Here is a 17,526-nt window from a genome sequence, read left to right as displayed (position 1 = left end):
GCTGTAGCAGTTTAGATTTTTTACAGGTGAGTTGATTTCACTTGCTTATATGAGAAAAAAATAATCTTTCAATAACACTGCGGAACACGTTTTTGTCTCAAGCACCAAAATATCGCTTTTTACTTAATTAATGGTTGCTGAATACATTTCCGTTTTCAGAAACATCATAGCACGTCTAGTTTTTGAGATATAGACTGTTGAAAATACTAAAATTGGCTATTTCAGCCAACTTGCATGCAAGTTTGTCAGCTTGTAGGGTAACTTATTTGCCTAATTTGCCTCAGAACTCATGCTTCACGTGTATAACAATACTTATCAACAAAGTTCATAATATTTTTGATTCTCAAAAGTTATTTTTTTGATGATTTAGAAAAGTATTATATTTTGTCATATAAAAGAAACGAAGAGTTTTGTATGGAGACTGTTAGTATGTTAAAAAAATCGATTTTATCAAAATTTTATCGTGTGATTTCAACCAAATTATATCTAAAATGAAAGTTAAAGACCTATTTTGCATGCTTGATCGATAAGATCACGAAAATTTTTGATAAAACATACTTCAAATTTCATGTAAACATCAATAAAACCAGTGTTTTAAACAACTTTGGTGACCTGTAGCTAAAAATCCTGACGTGCTGGAACATTTCTGAGAACGGCATTAGATTCAGCAACCCCAAATCTACTAGAGACACATAATTTGATCCTTGAGACACGCAAAAATGTCATTTTTGCTGCGCTGTGTAAACTTAACCTCAAAGTATAACGGTTTTAAAGGCAAAAGAAGATACGATTTCTGTCTAAAATAATCAATAATTCAATTTTATTTATTTGTTTCAATAATTTGACATGTCGCTTACGCGAAAGGCAACCCAAAAAGTTTGACTTGTGAGGGCCCCCGCAATTCGCGCATACAAGCTTTGTGGTATCATTATTCACTGGACAGACGTCCTTAGCGTGAGAAGAACCTCCGCAAATCATACATTTAGCATCCATGCGGCACTTTTGGCACCGACGGCACTGAGTGGGGTTCTGGTAATTTCCTCCAGGTTTCTGGAAATGTTCCCGTGTCACACGGACATTGAACATAAGTCTAGCTTTTTCTTAAGCTTTTATATTATTTAGATCTTTTTTGTTACAGTGAACTAAGAAATATTCTTGAGAAAGCCCTTTCCGAACAATGCCAGATTGGGTCCTCTCCTTCATAATGATTACTTGAACTGGGTACAATCCAAGTAAATCATTTATTCCATTTTTGATCTCTTCAGGTGACTTATAGTCACTTAAAAGACCTTTCAAGACGACTTTGAACAAACGTTCAGTTTTGTCCTTATAAGTAAAAAATTGTGCTTCTTCTCTTCAAGATATTTGAGAAGAAGTTCGCGATCTTTAAGAATTTCCGGCAAAACGCGACAGTCTCCTTTTTTGCGATTTAGAATGAAACCTTGATTCCCCTAATGGATTTCAAGATCCTCTGCCTGAATCCCCCAAATTCGGAACAACTGACCACGATAGGCGGCACTCTTTGTGTTGCGAACGGATTCTTTCGGAGATCTAGCAGCAGAACACTTGTTTTAGGGGTAGGTTAAGCTCAAAGTTGTAGCTAGTAATTTTATTGGCATTCAATTCAACACTCTTGACTTATATTACGACTCACATTTTTGTCTCCGATTTAACTGTATCACTACCAGTTCGACAAACAGAACTTCAAAAAATGCTATAATAAAAATGCACTATTGAATACTACTTAAATTCTGTTCAATTTCAAACTTTTATACCTTTCAAATTTTCACAATCGATCAAATTAGATTTCTAAATGCAGATCTCAAACTGTCTGTTGACTTTTAGGTAACTCACCATGGTTCTCAGTAAGGGTGTTTGAAACGAGGGGCTGTTGTGGCGAACATCCTCCTCCCCGTGTCGCCTCTATCTCTAGATTAGCGTCACCAGTTCCTACAACGTCCAGCACAGCCAACTTCGTAGCAGGTTTTTTCAAAATTCCTCCCATAGTCCACACTTCCGCTTGACGTACCACTTCGTCTTTTTCCGGAACGGTTCGGATCACTCGTCCACGAATCCACCTATTGCGGACATTTTCGTCGGCGACGAGCACTAGATCTCCAACTTCGATTGGTCGTACGTCCTTGAACCATTTTGTGCGACGGATAATAGTAGGCAAGTACTCTATCAACCATCGTCGCCAGAAGTCCAGTGTATGTTTCACCAAATTCCAACTGCTTCGTAGAGCCATACCTGCATCCATTGGAAACTTTTCTGGTTCACGCACGCCACTTGAACTCAGCAACAAAAAGTGATTCGGTGTTAAAGATTCTTGGTCCGCGGTTACCAGAGGGATGAAAGTTAATGGCCGGGAATTGACCATACTCTCCGCTTCAGCTAGTATTGTAGCAAATAACTCGTCATCTATCTTTCTACTTGAACGGATCCTAATGCTGATTTCACAGAACGAACCATCCTTTCCCAACAACCCCCCATATGAGAAGCTGCAGGATGATTGAACCGTCACTGGGTTTGAACGTTTGTGAAAGTACTGCCCAATTCCGTATGGATCCTCTTGATTTTGTCTTGCAGCTCTCGACTTGCTCCGACGAAGTTTGTCCCATTATTGGAGTAGATTTCAAACAGAGAGTCCCTTCTAGCTATGAACCTTCTGATTGCCTTTTTACACGCATCCGTTGACAAACTTGTAACTATCTCTAGATGAATAGCCCTGATCGTAAGGCAGGTGGAAAGGCATACTCAACGTTTTGCAACGCTTCGTCCGACTTTCACGGACCGAAAAGATCTACGCCCACGTAGGTAAATGGCCGCACACCTGGTTCGAACCGTATTGCCGGAAGAGGTCCCATTTTTGGAGCTACCGGCCTTGCTATGTAAACTCGACACCACATACATCGTTTTCTTGCTAATCGAACTTCCACCCGCAGCCTTGAAACATGAAATTTTTGGTGATAATTTCGAAAGAGTGTTTCTATTTGCTTCCGGTTTTCTCGGCTACGCTCCAAGTACTTCTTGAGGATAGCAACTTCGCCCGGAAACGCTTCTGACTGCGCTAACGTCCGTACCGTTCTTTCAGCCTTTTGGATATCCGAACTAGTCAGCCCAACAATATCTGCGGACCGGCTCTTCGTTGTCCGCAAACACTCCACGAAATGGTGGACATACGCAACTGAACGTAGCATTCTGTCAAGCCTTGAAAATCTTTCAGCGTTCACCAACCGTTGTCTTATTAGATGGCTGCAAACATACGCTTCGCGTAATTCTCTGCCACTCACGTCTATACCTTCTTCAGGGTTGTTCGTCCAATCTTCATCGTTGTACGTTGGACCTTTACCCCACTTGTGACTTCATCGGCAACCTTTCACCTTCGTTGAAATCCATCGCCTTTCGTCGACAGATGAGAGGCTCAATATCTCGTCGACCCTGAAAGCGACGAACTGTCTGTATCGCCGCGTGTCCGACTTGAATCATGAGCAAACCGATCCATGATCCAGAAAAAGGTTTTCTGGACTTTCAATGAATGGTTTGTCTCGACAGTTTTCCGCAATCGAATGCCCAACAAGCCTGCCATCAATTCCAGTCGAGGAATCGAAAGTGCGCGAAGCGGAGCAACTTTTGTTTTCGAGGAAACAAGCGCGACTCTGATCTGTCCCCGATCTATGATGCGGAAGTATGCCACTGCTGTAAATGCTTGAGCACTCGCGTCCACGAACACGTGTAGTTCCAGGTTTTTAAAACTCTCTGGATCATAGCCCGGAAAATAGCACCGAGGAATACGCAACCCGTCGATCTTCTTGAGTACCGATATCCACTCGGTCCAGCGAGACGCTATTTTTAATGGGGTCTGGCAGTCCCAATCTGTTTCCGTACGCCATACTTCTTGGATGAGGATTTTTCCTTGGATGACGAACGATGCTATGAACCCTAAAGGGTCGTAAATACTCATCACCAATCGAAGCAAATCTCTTTTCGTGGGAATCTGAATACTTTCCAGTAAGGCTTGCACTCCTTTACAAAACCTCAACGAAAAGGTTAAGACGTCCTCTTCAGGCATCCATGCCAGCCCCAACACTCGTTCAAAACTAATGTCTTTTTCAGGTAGCATGACCTTTGACGGTTCCTGGCTTTTCTCCTAGCTTCTCCTGCACACTTTTGTAGAAGCTCTACTTCTTGTTCTGTAGCGTTTAAATTCTTTATGTACTGTGAGTGTGCTGGCGAGCATGCTGCGCCGAAAATCACAACGATACAGTTGCGCAGGCAGTTGCGGGGATTCCCTATAAGACGCTGCGATCTTGCTGACGAATCAAAATTTGCATAAACAGTGGGCACAGTGGGCTTCGTGGCCGTGCGGATAGTGTAACCAAGCATTTAGTCGCATCGTGTCAAGGAGTGCACAGTGATTTTTTTTGCCGATTTTGTGATCGAAATAGAATAGCGTCTAAACCAGGGTTTCTCAACCGGTGGTCCGCGGACCCCTAGGGGGCCGCGACAACCTTTCAGGGGGTCCGCGAAGCCATTGAGGAATAATTGTCGTTTTTCTTGATTGATGAATAAATGGAAAACATCTCATACTAAATTTGTTTCAAGAAAGCATTTGACACAATATTATTGATACAATATTATTGAAATATAGGGAAACTTACGTATTCTCGGCAGTCTAAGCCGATGCCGCGCTTCTTTTGTAATATTCTCGCTGATGTCCGTGTTTGTCTGTTTACAATTATGTGTTGCTCAATCCTCTATCGATTCATACCGACAGACTTGTCAAAATGCTTTTAGAAACGTTTTTACAACGCTGCGAAAATCTCTTGTCAGTGTGACCATTGTCGGCAGCCTCATTCTCTTCGGCAACTTTCCCATAAAAACTGCTCCAAATCAGTAGCATTTTGAAGAATGTTCAATTTAATTGATGACATCTCTGGCGATATTGTTTGTTCAGTCTCGTAAATCTCGTCAGCGGGAAGCAAGCAGAACAAAGAATCATCTGAATGTTTTCATTGATGTGTTTTGATGGAAAAATACTGTGCCGAAGCCGTAAGTCTCCCTAACTGATTTTTCCTTTTATAGCTACGCAAATAATTTTGATATCATTCTATTAATAAAAAATACACACAAAGATTAATTAATCGGGACGCAGTCGTTATAATTCTATTCCTTAAACGTTGCTCAATGTTTCAGCAGTGTGAGCTTGAAAGTGAAACTGGGATCGTTTCTAGAGGATTTTTTTTTTAAATATTCGCAGCTTAATCCTTATCAGATATGACTTTGCAAGTTTACTGATGAGATCTTCGAAAAGTTCCTCTGTTATCGGCAGGAATAAAAAAATTCTTTCACAGTAGTGATCATTGGTAGATTTCTGTGAAATTACTTGATGGATATATGACAAGGTTTTCAGAGGGTTCTTGGAGAAATTTTTACGAATTCACCTCACGGCTGATAAGTTACTTCTGAGAAGCAAATCGTAGACTTCCCTAAGGTGAAGATGAATCGAAGTCAAACCTCAAATTTTCAACAGCACAAGTCTGGAGAACCGAACACCTGTTTGAGCTGAAAACTTAATCGATTGGTCATCACCTTAAACGGTTTTCCAGATTTGTGCTCTTGAAAAATTGAGGTTTGGCTTCGATTCATCTTCACCTTAAAATATCAATAGATACCATGTTTAGCGAGGACTTTTTGAATTTCTGATTGAGTCCTTGAGTAAATCTTGTGAAACTTTCCATACAATCTTGTGAATCTCGAGACAATCTGCAATGATCTCTTGTGATTATCTCGTTACTTATTCCCGGCTCTTTTGATTTATTTTGGCAGGAGATTTTTTGGAGATTTCTTGAAGGCTACAGGGCTCATATTTTTCAACGAGTCATAATTGTTATTCCATTCCCGCATTCTCACAACACGCATTATTTTTAACGTTCATGGAAGGTAATGAGACTCGATAAAGAAATAGAACACACGATATCCTCTGTTCGGTGCCGAGCACTGTGTGTCATCACATGTAACATTCGCTTACCAATTTTAAGCAAAACATAAATCTCTCGAATGGCTCGATATCGATGTAGTCTTGAATGCTCTCTCGTCACGTACCATGAGAGAGAATGAATACCAACATTCATAGAGTTCTCCGAATGCGATGTGTCACGAACTGTTATTATTCATGAACTGTTACACTCTCCGAATATGGATCGATCAGCTTATTCTGATCAAAATCCAAACTCTGGTTGGTTCACAAAAAAACTGAGTTCTTAAGTTCAAAATCTTCCCCAATTTGTTACACGTCCCAATCTCCGTAATCAAAAAATGCACAAATCTTTACATGTTTTTACGTTTACGTTATTTTTTGTACTCCTGCCAAGTGACAAGTTGACAAGTACTTATGTCTGACAAATCATTTTGAAATCTTTGAGAGGTTTGCATGAACATAGATTTCAAAAGCATCAATTTTTGGGGGTCCGCAGGTTGTTTGTAGAACTTCAAAGGGGGCCGCAGCTTCAAAAAGGTTGAGAACCACTGGTCTAAACCGTTGGTTTTAGCGAAAAAGTTTGTTCAGGGAAGTTTCTTGATTTGTAAAAGCGCTTCTTTTGATACTAGCGGCCAGGTGATTTTTTTTTATCTATTGAAGATAGACGGTCGGTGTCTTTAGAAAAGTTGTAGCACATGTTAATTCAAGACACTTTGTCGAAGACACCAAATTTCTATCTCTTATACATTACAAGATATGTCATTTATCTTCGGTAAGTAGGCCTTGACCGGGTTACAGGTCTTTTTTTCTGCGCTTGTCATTTTTTTTTCGTTTCAGGTGAATTTCTACCCCGAAGTATTGTCCTTTGAAGGTGATTGCTTTTGCGTGTTGGTTGCTGATTAGAATTGCGTAAACAGAGGAATAAGTGTGCTGCAAAACTTCAAATCGCAAGACTCCTGGTTATTGTTGGTGATACAAGCCGTTTGTCGTTTTTGAGTGCTGTTGCTGGTGTCACTGAAGTTTATTGGCGTTTGTTAAGTATTTGTTTTCATTTTTAGTTAGATTAGTGTTTCATTTTATTATTTTTTCGGTGTTTGCTTAGTTGAATTTCGTCCCCGTCATTTTTCCATTATGGAAACTGACGGGGATATAGTTTCTGTAGTAGATAAAGATTCTGACAAATCTTCATCTACGGTTAAACCCATTCGCATTAAAACCTATCCTTCTACATATCTTGGTCCTTTTGTTGTGTTTTTCCGTAAAAAAGAAAAACCTATTAACGTTCTTTTAATTTCATCAGAAGTTTATAAATTATATAAATCTGTCAAAGAAATCAAAAAGATTTCTCTTGACAAATTGCGGGTCGTTTTTGGATCTCGTGAGGACGCTAATGCGTTATTAGAGTCCAAATTGTTTTATAATTCATATCGAGTCTATGCTCCATGCGACTCATGTGAAATAAATGGTATAATTTATGACGAGTCATTAGATTGTGAGGATGTTTTAAATTATGGCTCTGGTGTATTCAAAAATAAAACGATTTCCCCTGTAAAAATTTTAGAATGTGTTCGGTTATCTAAATTACTTTTTTCCGATAAAGGTTCCTCATATACTCATTCGAATTGTATAAAATTAACATTTTCAGGATCTGTCCTTCCTGATTATGTGGACATTGATAATGTTAAATTTCGCGTTAGGCTCTTTTACCCAAAAATCATGCATTGTGATCGTTGCCTTCTTTTTGGCCATACATCACATTTTTGCTCCAATAAACCAAAATGTTTAAAATGTGGTGGGGTACATTCTCCATCTGAATGTAAAAAACAATCTGATAGTTGCATTTATTGTGGCAAAAAGCATGAATTTTTGAAAGAATGTTCGGTTTATATAGCACATCAGAAACAATTCAATCTAAAAATAAAAAATAAAAATAAATCATCTTATTCGGAAGTTATTAAAACTTCTGATGTGTTTTCAACTAAAAATATGTTTGAACCTTTATCTCAAAACAATGACCTTAATTTGAATGAGGAACCTAATAATTTTGTATATAAACCACCTATTAAAAGAAAAAGAATAAATAAATCAAATAACCATAACCATAATTTAAATCCACAACCTTCAACTTCTTATGATCAGAATTTTCCTCCAATCAAATGTTCAAGCTCAACTCAAAATATTCCTGGTTTTCAGAAAACTACTCCTGGTTTTCAGAAAACTACTCCAGGTTTTTCTGGTAATCATAATGACTTTAACAAGAACAATAATAAATCTCATAATTATGAGCATGATGGTGATGAGGGTAGTATTTTGAATATTTTGGAAGATATTGTGAATTTTTTGGGATTGAATGATTTTTGGAAAAAAATCATTGAAAAATGTTTACCCTTTTTAGCAAAAATTCTTGAAAAATTGAATTCATTTGGACCCCTCATTAGTTCCTTGTTTTGTTCCTAATGGCTTCATTCAAAAATAGTAACTTGAATATTTTACAATGGAATTGTCGTAGTGTCATTCCAAAAATTGATAGACTTAAAGCTTTAATAGCAAATTTTGATATTGATATATTTTGTTTAAATGAAACATGGTTGATTGATACTAAATTTTTCCGAATTCCTTCATTCAATATAATTCGTAAAGATCGTAACATAGCTTATGGGGGTGTTATGATCGGGATTCGTGAAAACATTGAATTTAAATTTTTGAATTTTATTGTTGATTCGCCAATTGAATATGTGGCTATTTTAGTCAAACATAAAGGTTTGGAATTTTCAATTGTATGTTTGTATATTCCTCCCCAAGCAAAATTTAGCTTACAAAACCTCAGAACAATATTGAATAATGTTCCTTCACCATTTTATGTACTTGGTGACCTAAATGCTCATAATTTAGCTTGGGGTAGTGACATAACTGATGGTAGAGGTGAACTAGTTATGAATCTAATTGATGAATTAAATTTAAATATTCTGAATGATGGATCTTTCACTAGAGTTGCGGTCCCTCCTGCTAATCATTCTTGTATAGATTTGTCGCTTTGTTCAAATAATTTGTCCATAAGATCTTCTTGGTCCATCATTAATGATCCAAATGGTAGTGATCATTTACCTATTAAAATATCAATTCATGATCCTTCGCGTGATCAGTTTCAGCATGAACCTTTTGTTCATGATTTCACTAAAAATGTTGATTGGAATAAATTTTCAGATTTAGTTTCTTCAGCTCTTATCAATTTTGATAATTCGCTTCCACCTCTTCAAAATTATAACAGTTGTTCAAAAATCTTAATTCAATGTTTACATAAATCTCAGAGCAAAAAAATATTTTTAGGTCCTTCTAAAAAAAGACCTCCTTGTTTTTGGTGGGATCATGATTGTACTTTAGCACTTAAAAATAAATCAAATGCATTCAAAAAATTTCGAAAATCTGGATCTAGGGATCACTATATTTTCTATTGTAAAACTGAAGCTCAGTTTACTCGAGTTATAAAATTTAAAAAAAGAAATTATTGGAAAACTTTTATTGAAAATCTTGATTCTGAAACATCATTAACTAAATTATAGGCAGTTGCTCGAAATTTAAGGAATTATAATATTCCTTCTACATCTATTTTGGAATATTCAGAAGATTGGATTGATCAATTTGCTTCTAAAATTTGTCCAGATTTCGTTCCTACCCCCATCACATTCAAAAAACATCAATGTTACAATTATTATCCTGATCTCTGCAATAAATTTTCAATTGAGGAGATGGAATTGGCATTAACTATTACTAACAACACTGCTCCTGGCATTGATAACATTAAATTTATTGTTTTAAAAAATTTACCGATTGATGGTAAATTACATTTACTTTCTTTATATAATTCATTTTTGTTTCAGAATATTTTTCCTATGGAATGGCGTTCTATTAAAGTAGTTAGTTTACTTAAACCTGATAAAAATCCTTCATTAGTAGAAAGTAGAAGACCTATTAGTTTATTATCGTGCCTCCGTAAACTGATGGAAAGAATGATTTTAAATCGTCTTGAATTGTGGGCTGAGAAACATAATATATTTTCATCATCTCAATACGGATTTAGAAAAGGTCGTGGAACTCGAGATTGTATTGCTTTACTTGCTTCAAAAATTGAACTATCGTTCAATAAAAAACAGGATGTAGTTTCAACATTTCTGGATGTTTCTGGTGCATATGATTCTGTATTGATTGATTTATTGTTTAATAAAATGAACGATTGTAAAATTCCTATCATCATTTCCAATTTTATATGCAATTTATTTTCTTTCAAAATAATGCATTTTTTCCATAACGGATCTTCAAGAATGGTCCGTTATAGCTATTTTGGTTTACCTCAGGGTTCTTGTTTAAGCCCGTTTTTATATAACATATTCACCAGAGACATCATTTCCATTATTCCTAATGGATGCTATTTTGTTCAATTTGCGGATGATAATGTCATTTTTATCAATGGCAAGAATAGAGAAATTATTCGTCATTATATGCAAAATTCTTTAGATAATATTCACACTTGGGCACATAATAATGGTTTTACATTTTCAGCTCAAAAAACAAAATTTATATTATTTTCTCGCAAACATTCTCCAGTTCATATTGATTTGTTTCTTGATAATCTTCAAATTGAACAAGTTTTTGATTATAAATATCTTGGTATATGGTTTGATTCGAAATTGACGTGGAATAATCATATTCAATATGTCCAAAAAATTTGTTCTAAAAGAATTAATTTTCTTCGTATGATTACTGGTACATGGTGGGGTGCTCATCCAAATGATTTGATAACACTTTATAAAACAACTATTCGTTCAGTAATGGAATATGGTTGTTTTGCTTTTGGAAGTGCTGTACAAACACATTTTTCCAAACTTGAAAAAATTCAACTTCGTTGTTTGAGAATTAGTTTAAAATTAATGAATTCTACTCATACCAAAACTGTTGAAATACTTGCTGGTATTATTCCACTGAAAAATCGTATTTTTGAATTGAACTGTAAATTTTTAATACATTGTTTTTCAATTAATCATCCGCTAATTGATATATTAAAATCCTTATTTGAAATAAATTCTAGTAATAGAATGTTGAAATCGTTCAATTATTGCTCTTCAGAGAACATTATTCCAAATTCTTCACCAGGTTTTCATGAATATAGTATAGATATTCATTCCTTTTGTCCTTACATTGATTTTTCTTTATACGAAGATTTAAAACAAATTCCTTATCACGTTCATTCAAATTATGCTAATATGTTATTTAAACGCAAATTGATTGGGGTGGATAATAATCAAATATTTTTTACAGATGGTTCTCTGATTGGAAATGTAGCAGGGTTTGGAGTGTATAATTTTTATTTGGCCCATTTTTATAAATTAGATTCTCCCTGTTCAATTTTCACAGCTGAATTGACTGCTATATATTTTGCATGCAGTTTAATTAAAAATTATGCACCTAACATATTCGTGGTGTGTTCAGATAGTTTTAGTTGTCTGCAAACTTTAAATTCTAGTAAATTTCATTTTAAAACCCATCATATTCTCTTGTCAATAAAAGGGTTATTGCATAATTTATATTCTAAAGGATATATGATTAAATTTGTTTGGGTTCCAGCTCATTGTAATATTTATGGCAATGAACAAGCTGATTTATTAGCGAAATTGGGTGTTTCGCGTGGTATAATATTCAATCGTGGTATACAACACTTTGAATATTTTTCTAATTTAAAAAAATATACTCTAAATAATTGGCAAATTTCATGGAATACAAGTGACCAAGGGAGATATTGCTATTCCATTTGTCCAAAGGTAAAGGTATATCCCTGGTTTAGATACTTTTCGGTTGGACGTAATTTTATTTGTACCTTCTCTAGATTAATGTCCAACCATTACATTTGTAAATGTTATTTATACCGTATGAATATTATAGATTCAAATATTTGTGAATGTAATGAAACATATGAAGATATAGATCATATTGTATTTCGATGTTCTCGGTTCAATTTACCTAGAGAGCAATTCTTTGACAGAATCAGTAGTTTGGGTTATGAAATTCCTGTATCTGTCCGAGACATTTTGGGAAATCATAACCTTCCAATATTGAAATTGTTATATCAATATTTGTGTGGAATTTCTTGTTTTGTTTGATACTTGCTGCTTTGTTTTTCTTTTTTATTTTCAGATATAACAAGTTTGGCCTCCATTTGTGTTGTCGATAGGCATCGTGGATACGCGTGGGAGGACCTATATGACGATTTTTCCGGATGATTCGGCTCTGTGATGGATCCATTCCGAATGAGCCTGTAGTTTTAATATTTATTTTATAACGTTCTATTAGAAAAGATAAAGAGGTTTTGTGCCCTTTTGAGAAAGATTTCGAAAGGAAATCACTCAAAGGGGCTTTTCCCTCTTTCAAAATTATTGAGTTAATAAACAATAACAATAATAATAAGATATGTCATTTTTTCTTAAAATGACCCTTAAAATCAAAATTTTAGTATAACTTTTTTCTGACATTTTTGACATTTTTTGTGCCTTCTACAAAGTTGTTCAACTACCAAAACTACATGTTTTTACTGAACATTGCAACTTGCTATCTCTTATGGTAAAATAGTTATTTTTAAATAATCGATTTTTATGGGGCTTTTTTGGACTAATAGCATTAGTTTGGACGCAGATTGACGCACTTAGCGATTTGTGATTTTGAAAGGGCTATTTTATGACTTTCAAATGACACTAAGAACTTTTGGCCAGAAGCGGTCTATTGATTGTTATGTTTTAACTAGTTAAACCATAAAAATGCATTTAATTGCAGTTTCACGACTTTATTCTCATTTTCATTGCGTTATTTCTTGTGACACATGCTGCATTTGGTATGTTATGGTCATTTTCATTATTTTTAATTTATTCCCTCACCTACAGACTTCATTTAGCATGGAAATGTTTTTCTTTTTTATTTTTGTTTTGGTTATAACGTTTGACCCAACTTTTTACTCTCCATAGAACGTTACGTAATTTGTGAACGATGTCATTTGTTTGTCACGCAACTTTTATTTTTGTTGCTACCATGTAATGTCCTTATTCCTTTCAAAATCTCGCGACACGCAACATAGCTAATAAAAATCGTTTTCGTTTTATACAAATTCTTCTATTCTATTTGTTCCTACACAAAATTTAAATTCGTATTCTATTTGTTCCTACACAAAATTTAAGCAAAACTGATCGTGAATAACATGTGTGCCGACATTTCACTTATACTAATGCAGACAAAGTATTTGCTGATTTAAAATAAAACTGTACCAGTGAGCCTGCACATGAATCAGAACTTTAACTTCAGTGCATGTTTTTGAATTCCGTTATAACCAGGGCTGTTGAATGTCATGAATATCACGTGACTTTAACATTTGAATATTGCTAATATCATCCTATCCTGTGGAAAAAGTCATCGGAAAATGTTTTTCCCTGTGACTTTTTCCGAATTACTATTGGTTGGCAATATTTGCTGATGCTAAATTTCAAGTGGAAACGTGCTATAAGCATTTTAATTTTTCAAAACTTTTGACATTTGACAGCACTGGTTATAACTGTTAAAAACCCCGTGAATTAAGTGAGAGCTGTTGAAAAATGTCTGGTTGAACAAATACAACTATAAATTGAATTATAAATTAGTTGTACCATTCCTTATTACAATGATTAATCATTTTTATTTGTTTGTTAAATTTGTTTACAGGCAAAACAGACCGATGCTTGAAGTAGAAGGGAACGTGGGAAAGAAAGCAGTGAGGATTGTTTATCAGCCATGTTGCGTATCGCGAGATTTTGAAATGAGCAAGTTTGTTACGATCTTCCACTAACAAATAATAGTTGCATGACAAACAAATGGCATCGTTAACAAATTACGTAATGCTCTATGAAGATGCAAAAGTTGGTGAAACGTTATGACTCAAACAATAATAAAAAAGAAAAACATTTCCATGCTAAATGAAGTCTGTAGTTGAGGGAGTTCATAAAAATATATTGAAAATTACCATAACGTATCAAATGCAACATGTTTCATATGAAATAACGTAATGAAAACGATAAAATGTCGTGAAACCGCAATTAAATGCATTTTTATGGTTTAACTAGTTAAAACATAACAATCAATAGACCGCTTCTGGCAAAAAGTTCTTAGTGTCATTTGAAAGTCATAAAATAGCCCTTTCTAAATCGCAAATCGCCAAGTGCGTCAATCTGCGTCCAAACTAATGCTATTAGTTTAGAAATTTGGTGTCTTCGACAAAGTGTCTTGAATTAACATGTGCTACAACTTTGCTGAAGACACCGACCGTCTATCTTCAACAGATAAAAAAAATATTTTTTTATCTCACTTTTAGGTGATTTAATCACCTGGCCGCTAGTATCAAAAGAAGCGCTTTTACAAATCAAGAAACTTCCCTGAACAAACTTTTTCGCTAAAACCAACGGTTTAGACGCTATTCTATTTCGATCACAAAATCGGCAAAAAAAATCACTGTGGAGTGTAGCCGCAGAAGATTTTCCGAATTAGTGTATCCACATGAATCCGTTGATCGTAGTAGTGCTTCGTGAAGCCCAAGCAGGACAGTTCGGTTTTGCGTCGTCCGATAGATTTAGCTCACGGTTTCGCGCGTGTTTTCGTCGCTGGAGATTTTTTTTTGTTTTTTTTTCCTGTTTTGGAGCGTCTTGCTGGGTAGTGCTTCGTGAAGCACAAGCAGGACAGTTCGGTTTTGCGTCGTCCGATAGATTTGGCTCACGGTTTCGCGCGTGTTTTCGTCGCTGGAGATTTTTTTTTGTTTGTTTTTTTTTTCTGTTTTGGAGCGTCTTGCTGGGTAGTGCTTTGTGAAGCTCAAGCAGGACAGTTCGGTTTTGCGTCGTCAGATAGATTTTTTTCACGGTTTCGTGCGTGTTTTTGTCGCCGGAGATTTTTTTACGCGTATCGTTATTTTATACAATCCGATGACCCTGGAGGGATCGGTTTTGCTTTTTACTGTTTATTGAGCAAAAATATTACTGCACAATCCACAAGCATTTCGCGAAATACTATTTATACTATAAATAAGCTATTTTTTTCTCTTTTGATTGCCGGCATTCAAAAGATTAATTTGAAAACGCTTAAACAACAAATATTTATGGTCTATCGCCAGGTTTCTAGGCGAATCCTGACAATATACCTTCCCCAACCTCCAACTCCGTAGCACTTATGAGGGTGTCGCTGAGTCGGTGGCCTCTCATTAAGTAAGTGCTACATCAACATTTCCTTCCCCTATCCCAAGTTGCGGTAAAGATGGGCGTGGCCGGGAATAGCGATATTCATGCTTTAAGTTTTCTTGTTTATGATTTGAACAAGGTATACTCCCCTGCCTTGTTCTTGAAAGTAGTCAGGATGAGATTATTAAAAAGAAACATGAATGTTGCTAGTATCCAATCTACGAAGTATACCGTAACTACGCTAACGCTAATGCTAACACATGAATCCGTTGATCGCAATCTGACTACACCCGATTCTGTTTTTGCACGGGGGATGCGTACTGTGCAAAAAAAGATTTCAGTTCAAAATTTCAAAAACCGTGCAAAAAAGTAACACCATTTCTCGACGTTTCATGCAAAAATAAGTTTTTGGCGAAAAAAAATGTATAGAAACTTTTTTTGCACGGCCGTGTAAAAAATATCCGTGCAAAAACAGAACACCCGATTACGGAGCTCACCAGTTTGAACGCTCCAAAGCTTGTAGCAATGAGAGCCGAAACGATTAATCCTCGGATCTACGCCGGCTGGCGGTAATTCCTCAACGTTCAACAGATCAGTGCAGGGCTGCAGATCAACGAAAGGCAAATTGGGCGGTCCTTTGTCTTCATTGTCCGCATCTCCTGCGCCTTCCAGAGACACTTCTGATTCATCTCCAATCGTAATGCTTCCAAGCGTGCGTGCGATCGATTTTGCCTCTGATCCTGCAACCCGTATAGCGTTACCAATGAGTGGAGGAACTGTGGATGTGCTAGCCTTCAGCGGTGTTGAGGAATGTTGTACAATCTGCGGATTTTATGATCATACGTCGTCCGGTAGGTCAGAGATGGTAGCGATTGACGTAATATTTTCTACGACACTCCGGCCGGAATTCTCGGCCGCTCTACCAACTAACTGCCTGACCCAATCCTCCGTGCACTTGGTGCTACTCCGGCTACTACGCATACTACGTATGCTACCCTCTTCACCATGTTGCTGGCTTAACAACTGATGCATCCGTGCGATGAATTGTCTTTCTCGGTCCAATTTCTCCTGAAGTCAACGTTCTTGCAGACCTCGCTCCAACTCGATCATTTCAAGACTCAAATCCTCCATAAGCTTCTTTTCCTCTCGTCCAGAAGTTTCAGCTCACGTTCGATTCTGGCCCTGTGTGCACAAGATGAGCTAGAAATTCCACTTGCTACGCTCACCGTTCTCGCAGGTCCAAGCGGATCACCGCTTGGGCTACATTTCTCACACTCGAAAGTAGTCATACGTACCATAGCCGTGCTGACATTCACACAGGAGATATGGTACCATAGAGTACACTTCTGACATTGTACCATGTATTTTCTGCGTTGTTCAGCCGATCACAACCGACACTACACCGTAACTCACCTCCATCGTGGTCTACCATGGATGGAACGAATGACACCTTATCGTCTTCACCCGGCGGAGTAGGGTTAGCATTCTCCTGCTGGAAAGCCCTCGTTCTTGACCGAGTCTGCCGCACGTAACTCTGGAGGTTCATTATGGTCCAGTTAAAATTTTTCAGAATATGTTGAGAACGGATTCTTTCGGAGATCTAGCACCAGAACACTAGTTTTAGGAGTAGGTTAAGCTCACAGTTGTAAGTCATAATTTTACTGGCAATCAATTCAACACTCGTGACTCATATTACGACTCACATTTTAGTCTCCGATTTAACAGACAAAAACTTCAAAAAATGCTATAATAAAAATGCACTATTGAATACTACTTAAATTCAATTTAATTTCATACTTTTATACCTTTTTAGTAGAGTGTCCATCCCGGGACATCCCGGGATTTGAGAAAATTCGGGATTTCCCGTATCCCGGGATTTTATTTTGAAAATCCCGAAAATCCCGGGATTCCCGGGATGAATAAACAATTTATTCGAAAGCAATAAATTTTAATACAAAACATTACCATTTTTTGCTAAAATCAATCCTTACTCAAAAATGGGGATAATACACAGGTAATGGTATATTTTTTGTGGTGCAATAACGTCCACGGTTCTTAATAAAAGTAATACTGAAACTATCTGGAATTCACAGGATAATATATCAAGAATTAATATTTGGATTAGAAAGTTATCATAAAACAAATGAGACTATAGTATTGGAATCTCTGTTACCAATTTCGAGCTCGGTCCTCCATAGTACTTTAATATGCCTTCACTCAATAAATCTCTCTGTTTTGATTATCATTAGACTGAGAAAGCAAAAATTAAATACATTGGAATATGAAACAAATAATCTTGTTTTTAACACATAA

The 17,526-nt window shown here is 36.3% G+C and overlaps 1 long non-coding RNA gene across 1 annotated transcript in view; it reads left to right on the top strand.

Annotated features, from left to right (window-relative positions):
• Positions 1 to 17,526, top strand: part of LOC110676773 — a 41,609-nt gene that overhangs the window by 1,542 nt on the left and 22,541 nt on the right. The gene's annotated exons all lie outside the window — the stretch shown is intronic.

Source organism: Aedes aegypti, chromosome 1, assembly GCF_002204515.2.
Source record: "Aedes aegypti strain LVP_AGWG chromosome 1, AaegL5.0 Primary Assembly, whole genome shotgun sequence".
Classification (NCBI taxonomy): Eukaryota; Metazoa; Arthropoda; class Insecta; order Diptera; family Culicidae; genus Aedes; species Aedes aegypti.
The sequence above is the reverse complement of the archived record's forward strand: the minus strand, read 5'-3'. Positions and strand labels throughout refer to the sequence as shown.